This window comes from Thermobia domestica, chromosome 17 (genome assembly GCF_964235325.1).
Source record: "Thermobia domestica chromosome 17, izTheDome1.hap1.1, whole genome shotgun sequence".
In the NCBI taxonomy this organism is placed as follows: domain Eukaryota; kingdom Metazoa; phylum Arthropoda; class Insecta; order Zygentoma; family Lepismatidae; genus Thermobia; species Thermobia domestica.
In genome coordinates, this window is record NC_137470.1 from 178,879,988 (window position 1) to 178,887,084 (window position 7,097).

Sequence of the window (7,097 nt, forward strand, 5' to 3'; positions counted from 1 at the left end):
AAACATTATAATAGTTCGTCTTCTTAAAATTTACTTAAGCACAGATTATCTTATCCATTTTTTTCTCAAAAAATATGTTTCCCAACACACTTGCTCTTTAAGGATGACAGCCAAAACAACAAACTTATTTGCTAAACTCTAAGAAAAGCACACAATATGAGTCATTGAACAAATTTAACGAAAAATGTCGCGGAAAAAGTAGCCAGACACACAAATACATATTGAATCTAACTTTAGAAGCTCACTTATGCTAACTTCAGTAAATGTATACAGGGTGTCCCAAAAGTAATGGCGAAAAATGATACCACGGATTCTTGGCACCAAACAAATGAAAACAAGAAAACAAATGTTTATATGACACTTAGTTCCGAAATGAACAGGGACGGAGTTAGGCTTCTTCGAATGTTGGGGGAAAGGAACTTCACAATGAACGCAGAATGATAATAGGAGCTAGGAATGGGTTCAGAAAGGTATAGAAATCATATCGGCTTGACATATTAAACCATGTTACATAACAGCTCCAGAGATTCTCCATACATCATGTAGAGATTCGTCGAATATCTGTACGGCAGAGGTAATGAAATGTTGCAGTAAAGATGGAAACCATACAGAAAAGAGTTGTTATCAATGGCACAATTTGCACGAAAATGTATAACGGGAGTTAAACAAAGATCACTTCGCATGGTTGCATAATATCAGGGGGCAATGGAAAGTGGCATATCAGATAGAAACCTATAGAGAGAGGGTAGAAATAAGAAGTGTAACTAGTTGTGCCATGTAATGTAATAACAGGCAGAACCCACAACGCCGTACTGTATTTGTTACGTAGTATCTAACACAGAATAGCAGTACAAACTACTAGATCGTACGTGCTAACAATAAACGTACTCACAGATGATGTTTAATCTGCTGTCCTCCCTCACCTATGCAACATACGAATCATGAGTTTTGCATTCCATCACTCCCGGTGTGTTGCGTAACTGTTCACACGCATCTTCAGTACGGTTTTGTAAATCGGCAAGCTCCTTTCCATAAGTGTGAAGTTCCTTTCCTCTCACATTCGAAGAGGTCTACCTTCGTTCCTGTCCATTTCCGAACTATATGTCATACAAACCTTTTTTCTTATTTTAGTGCCAGGAATCTGTGGTTTTCGTCATTACTTTTGGGACACTCTGTACAATATGCTGCACTTACTTTTGAAATATATATTTGTGTAATGTAAAGAAAATTATAATAGCCATTTTGGGAAAACACTTTCCGAAGAAATCTCTCCCCTAAAAGTAAATTAATCTTTTGATTATTTTTCTTTTCCATGAGAAATGACTTACGTACAATCAACGGGTAATTAATTAAATATTTACCTATAAAATATGAGCAAAATCAAATGAACTGCTCTTGAGAAAATTGTATGGAAAGAACATATTTCCAAAAGTAAACTATACCTTCTTGATTTGTTTTGAGAAGTAACTAACGTCACATTGTAGGATTATCAATAACATATTTATTTATTATGAGCGAAATGTTCTAAGTCGTTTATAGAAGGATTAGAAAAAAGAAGCACTCACCCTCAAGAACGAACTACCCTTTACAGATTTTTTATCACAAGAAATACCTTATTACGTAATTTAGGGTAGTTAAATATTTATTTTTTGAAATATATACACAATCACCATAACCAATTTGAGAAAATTGCTGGTAAAGAACTTACTTCATTTGTTAGAGTAAACTACGTTTCTGGATTATTCCTAAATAAATAAATAAATAAATTATACCATATTATAAAGTTACTACTGAATTGTTGATTTTTATACGCGAAATTGTTAGCGACATTTTCGAGAAAATAGATCTTTTTAATTTTCACTTTACGGTAAACTACCTTTATACTTGGATTAGGAAGAAAATTCGAAAACTTGCCCAAGTTCTAGGGAAACTTATGCAACCTTAAGAGTCTTCATCCCGGCGAAATTAAAATACCACTAATTTTACAGTAATTATGTGATATCTTCAAATAGACAAAAGATAATTGAAATATGGAACAAGAGCGCCCTAGATAATATTATTTTGCGTGAGGTACCGTTATCATAAATCACCTAGTGGCTTTATGTTTTCAGCTGTTTAGAAACGCGAAAATAAATACCGATTTTCAAAATGTCTGGAAATCGAAAGCAGATAAGTGAGTCGTGATAACGGTTTCTCATGTAAAATGATATTGTCTAGGGCGCTCTTGTTCCACATTTCGATTATCTTTTTATCTAGTTGAAGATATCACATAATTACTGTAAAATTAGCGGTATTTTAATTTCGCCGGGATGAAGACTTAACTTTAAACTTTAGTCCAAATACATAGAAATATATGGTCTCTAAATAAGTGTATGAACATCATGACAAAAACACAGACAAATAAAGGACTAGACGTCCGAAAGTCACATTTTTTGGTAAATAAAGTTCACAGCTGGCTCTACCATATATGCAACATCTGCATTTGCATTGGTCGGCAAGCTTTAAGAGGTAGCAAAATCTGTCATAACTGTATTATTTGGAATAAATATTTCTTGTTGGAATCAGATTTCATTATTATGGTAGATAATAAGATTAACGAAGCTCACCTTCTATTTGAATACTACCTTCATAAATCATGTTTAGGTCGCATTAGTTTAAGGTCACATGAATAGTGCTAAAGCAAATTGTCCAACAAATCCAGGCATGAATTACTTGATTGCTGTCAAATATAAGAACTCAATTTTCAAACAGTAGCGACACCTGTTCTATTTAGTTTGTTATCACAGTTTTGATATGAAAACTAGCCTTGTCTTGTCACAAACAAGTTCCTTATAATTAAAGATAAAAACATTTTAAAAAAATTATAGCATCACTGAGGAAAATCCGTTCTCCGGACAGCGGTATATTGCATAAATATAAGGAATCCTTTTTCTTACTACAGAAATCAGTACGGAGCATACGTTATCCGTATGCTACATAGGCACTGCCTTTAGATTTTACATCATGCCGTTGCAGGATGCTTGACATCTAACAGTTTTCCGTATATCACATGCATATACGTATATTACATTCCTCAGCTATATGTTATATACGTCCAATTGTACGTGAGATCCTGACTACCTTTATTGTTTTATATGGAAAGTACGTATAGATGGAACACTTATACGGAAAGTATTATAAAACACAAGTTTTCAGTTGTACGTCTGCTGTACACACATGTCTCCTACCTTTTTAAGCATCTACAATTCTTCTTCTCAGAGCACATGTTGAAAGAAAATCAAGAAATAAAGATAAAAGAGCTAGTTGCACTGGAATTACAATGTGATATATTGAGATTGAAGCTCGACATTGAATTCTATAAAAAGGATTACTATCTTTCCTCTTGAGATATGATTGCTTTATCTTTCACTAATATAATAGATTATTATTTAAAGAAAAGAAAACAGACAAAATGAGATTGTATTTGCAGTGTTGAGACCTTTTCTGAGTGCGAGTATTTTTCCCTCCCCTTCGTTGTTCATGATAGGGTAGCATACTTTTAAAAAAGTGTCAGTGGTAGAGCGTTCACCTCTGGTGCTAGGGGTCCCGAGTTCGATCCCAACCCCCGCGAAGTGAATTTTGTTGGGGGACAAACATCGTGTGCGTGGGTTTTCTCGGGGTTCTCCCATTTCCTCCCAATTTCTTCATTCCACCATTTCATTCATTACTCATCATCACCGTCTCCTTTAGCCTAACCGACATAAACGTGGGACATAAAATTCAAAGATTTCATTTCATTTCATTAAAAAAAAAGTGTCTTTTAAGATTTGTTCTTTCTGGAGAAAGAGGGAAAATGTTATTCCATGTTGCGGCAAATTGCCTAGTGCCGGTCCTGGTAAGGTTCCTTAAACGTTTAAATTCGTTGAAATATCAAACTCTTTTTTTTTTTTTTTTTTTTTTTAATCACCATACTTTCTTCTTACATCCCGTAGGTTGAAAGTAAAGAGAAGTTTGTTACGTATGTTTGTGAGAAATTAAGTTACCAAATTATTTGTGTACAGGAAAAAAACATGTAAACATGTTCAGGAAATATTATAATATTTAAAAAAAATCGTTTTTAAGAAAACCCCTGACGAAACTCTCACAAAGTACAACCTTGCGAAGGTCAAGGAAGAAGTAATATAGAACAAATATAATTACGTGTGTTTCAACAAAAACATTCAGCGTCTTCTAATTTCTTCTTTCTCTACGCATTTCTTTTGGATAAAAAAAAAAATATTACAGAAATACTTTGTTCTTTTTCCCACATTAAAGTACTGATGAGAAAAGCGACATTGATTTTTTTTTTTTTTTATTTTAAACGACGTACATGTTTCTCTGTAATTCTTTTTACGTAACTTTCAATATAACCACGTGTAAATTCTTTGGTCCTCTTCATTTCTTTCAAGACAGTGCAATGAGAGACAGTGTGTAGACTTCTATAAGTAGTTAGTTCATACAGGATACATTTGTCTACTGTTTTTAAGGTAAGCATTTATTTATACATCTATCTAGTAGACGTATCCTTTCTCTGCACGGTTAGAATAACGTTTAATTAATGTGCTCATGTTAATTAAGTACTAAACTTCCAGAAATTTGAATATTAGAGAAATTGTCCAATTTCCTCCTTTAGCAGGATGCATCTTGAATATGCTAAAACCATTTTTATATTCCGAATTTCCCATCAACAATTCAAGCAAATCCACAAATTTTTGAGATTTTCTGAATTTAAAAAAAGATAAATTTTAATACTGTAGAACATGCTCATTTTCTCACCTTAGAAGCGGAAAAATTTGGACACTTTGAATCACGTATATCCTAATTTTTAATTAAGAATTTATATACGGAACTAGCCCTAGATAGCTGGGGTTTTCATCCCCAGACCCTATCATTTGCTCGGCCTACGACCTTGCATCTCATATGCAGAAGTAACTAAAATAATGATAACGTAAGATAACAGTAACTGTGCAGATTAACAATATGGTAATGACAGAAAATAGCTGTAACTAACACGTTTTGTTGTACCTATTTTAGCTTGGCCTACTGCCTCGCAAGTCTAAAAGCCAGAATTCTAGCGACTCTTTTTTGGAAGCGCGGTGGCTCAGTGGTAGAGCGTTCACCTCCGGTGCTTAGGGCCCCTGGTTTGATCCAGTCCGCGCCATGTGGACTTTGTGGTGGACAAACACCGTGATTGTGGGTTTTCTGGGGGTTCTCTCGTTTCCTCCCACTTTCTTCATTCCACCATTTCATTCATTGCTCATTATTACCGTCTCCTTTAGCCTAACCGGCATAACCGTGGGACGTTAAACTTAAAGATTTCATTTCATTTTCTAGCGACTCTTTATTCTAATTGCAAGTGCCTAAAACATCAGATTATAAGTCAAAAGAAAGGTTCATTTAAATAACAGGGTAAAATTATTCATACCCCCTTTAGACGCCATTAAAAATTTAAAAAATATTCACTTTTAGTAACTTCCCTATGAGTTACTCTCGAAAAGCAACAATCATTCCAAATTTAATCACTGTATGCCTACGAGAAGTGCCGAATGATTTTGGAGTATAAAAGCTGTCCCTATATATAACATGGGGAAGATTTTTCAGTTCGCCATAAAAAAACTCTAAATATGGATTTTTTTCAGTGTTCTTTAAAATAATCCTACACAAAGCGTACAATCATACCGAATTTCAAGTTTTTATTCCAAGTACCTAAAACATGAAATTATAAGTCAAAAGAAAGAAAGTCCCATTTAAATAACATGGGGAAATTCTTCATTCCTCCTTTAGACTCCCTAAAAATTAAAAATGTTCACTTCTGGCAATTTTTCTGTGGGTTAGTCCCCGAAAGCTGCAACAATTCCAAATTTCAACTTTCCACGTCAACCGGAAGTACCCGTTATTTTGTGTCACTGAGTTCATGTAGTTTTATATATAATTAGCATATAGCCTCTTAATTTAAACAACAAATTTTCGATAATCACTCCTGCTTACTTCTCTCTTTTTTGCAAAATAATTGACCGTTTTTAAAAGAATAATGGTGAAAATTTTGGCTACTTTTGGACATTAAACACCACTTATGTGCAACAACTGACTATTGTATGAAAATCTTTTCGCCTATTGAGTTACACTCTAATCGGGCGGCTACTGTGCAATGAGATCAATTGACCATCACTCCCATATGGTCATCTAACCCGGAAGTATTCTAGTTTCAAGGCCATAAGAATATATTTCATTTCAGCTTTTAATATTGATTTATATAGAACTAGCAGCGTTCACCCCGCTTCGCTGCGGTCACCCCGGAACGCAATAAACTTTGTTACTTAGATAATTTTTACTTTTTCGCTTTCAAGTGATATGATAAAAACCATAGAAGATTGCAGTAAATGTTAACATTATATCGCCTGTCATTTATGTTAACCCGCCCCGCTTCGCTGCGGTCACCCCGCAACGCAATAAACTTTATTACTTAGATAATTTTTACTTTTTCGCTTTCAAGTGATATGATAAAAACCATAGTAGATTGCAGTAAATGTTAACATTATATCGCCTGTCATTTATGTTAACCCGCCGAGTGACACGGTCATGCGGGTTGCATATAAATACGTTTATTTTTACCTATGATGAACTAACAAAGGATTTGTACGTTATGGACACTTGAATGGTCAATTATCTCAAGACACTGGTAATTAAAAATTAAAGTGATATGATAAAAACCATCTAGGGTCCAAATCCTAATAACCCCCCAAAAATGAAAGAAATTGGTTCAGCCGTATTAGCGTGATGAGGGAACAAAGGATTTGTGCGTTCTCTTTTATATATAAGAAGACTAGCAGCGTTCACCCCGCTTCGCTGCGGTCACCCCGGAACGCAATAAACTTTGTTACTTAGATAATTTTTACTTTTTCGCTTTCAAGTGATATGATAAAAACCATAGAAGATTGCAGTAAATGTTAACATTATATCGCCTGTCATTTATGTTAACCCGCCCCGCTTCGCTGCGGTCACCCCGCAACGCAATAAACTTTATTACTTAGATAATTTTTACTTTTTCGCTTTCAAGTGATATGATAAAAACCATAGTA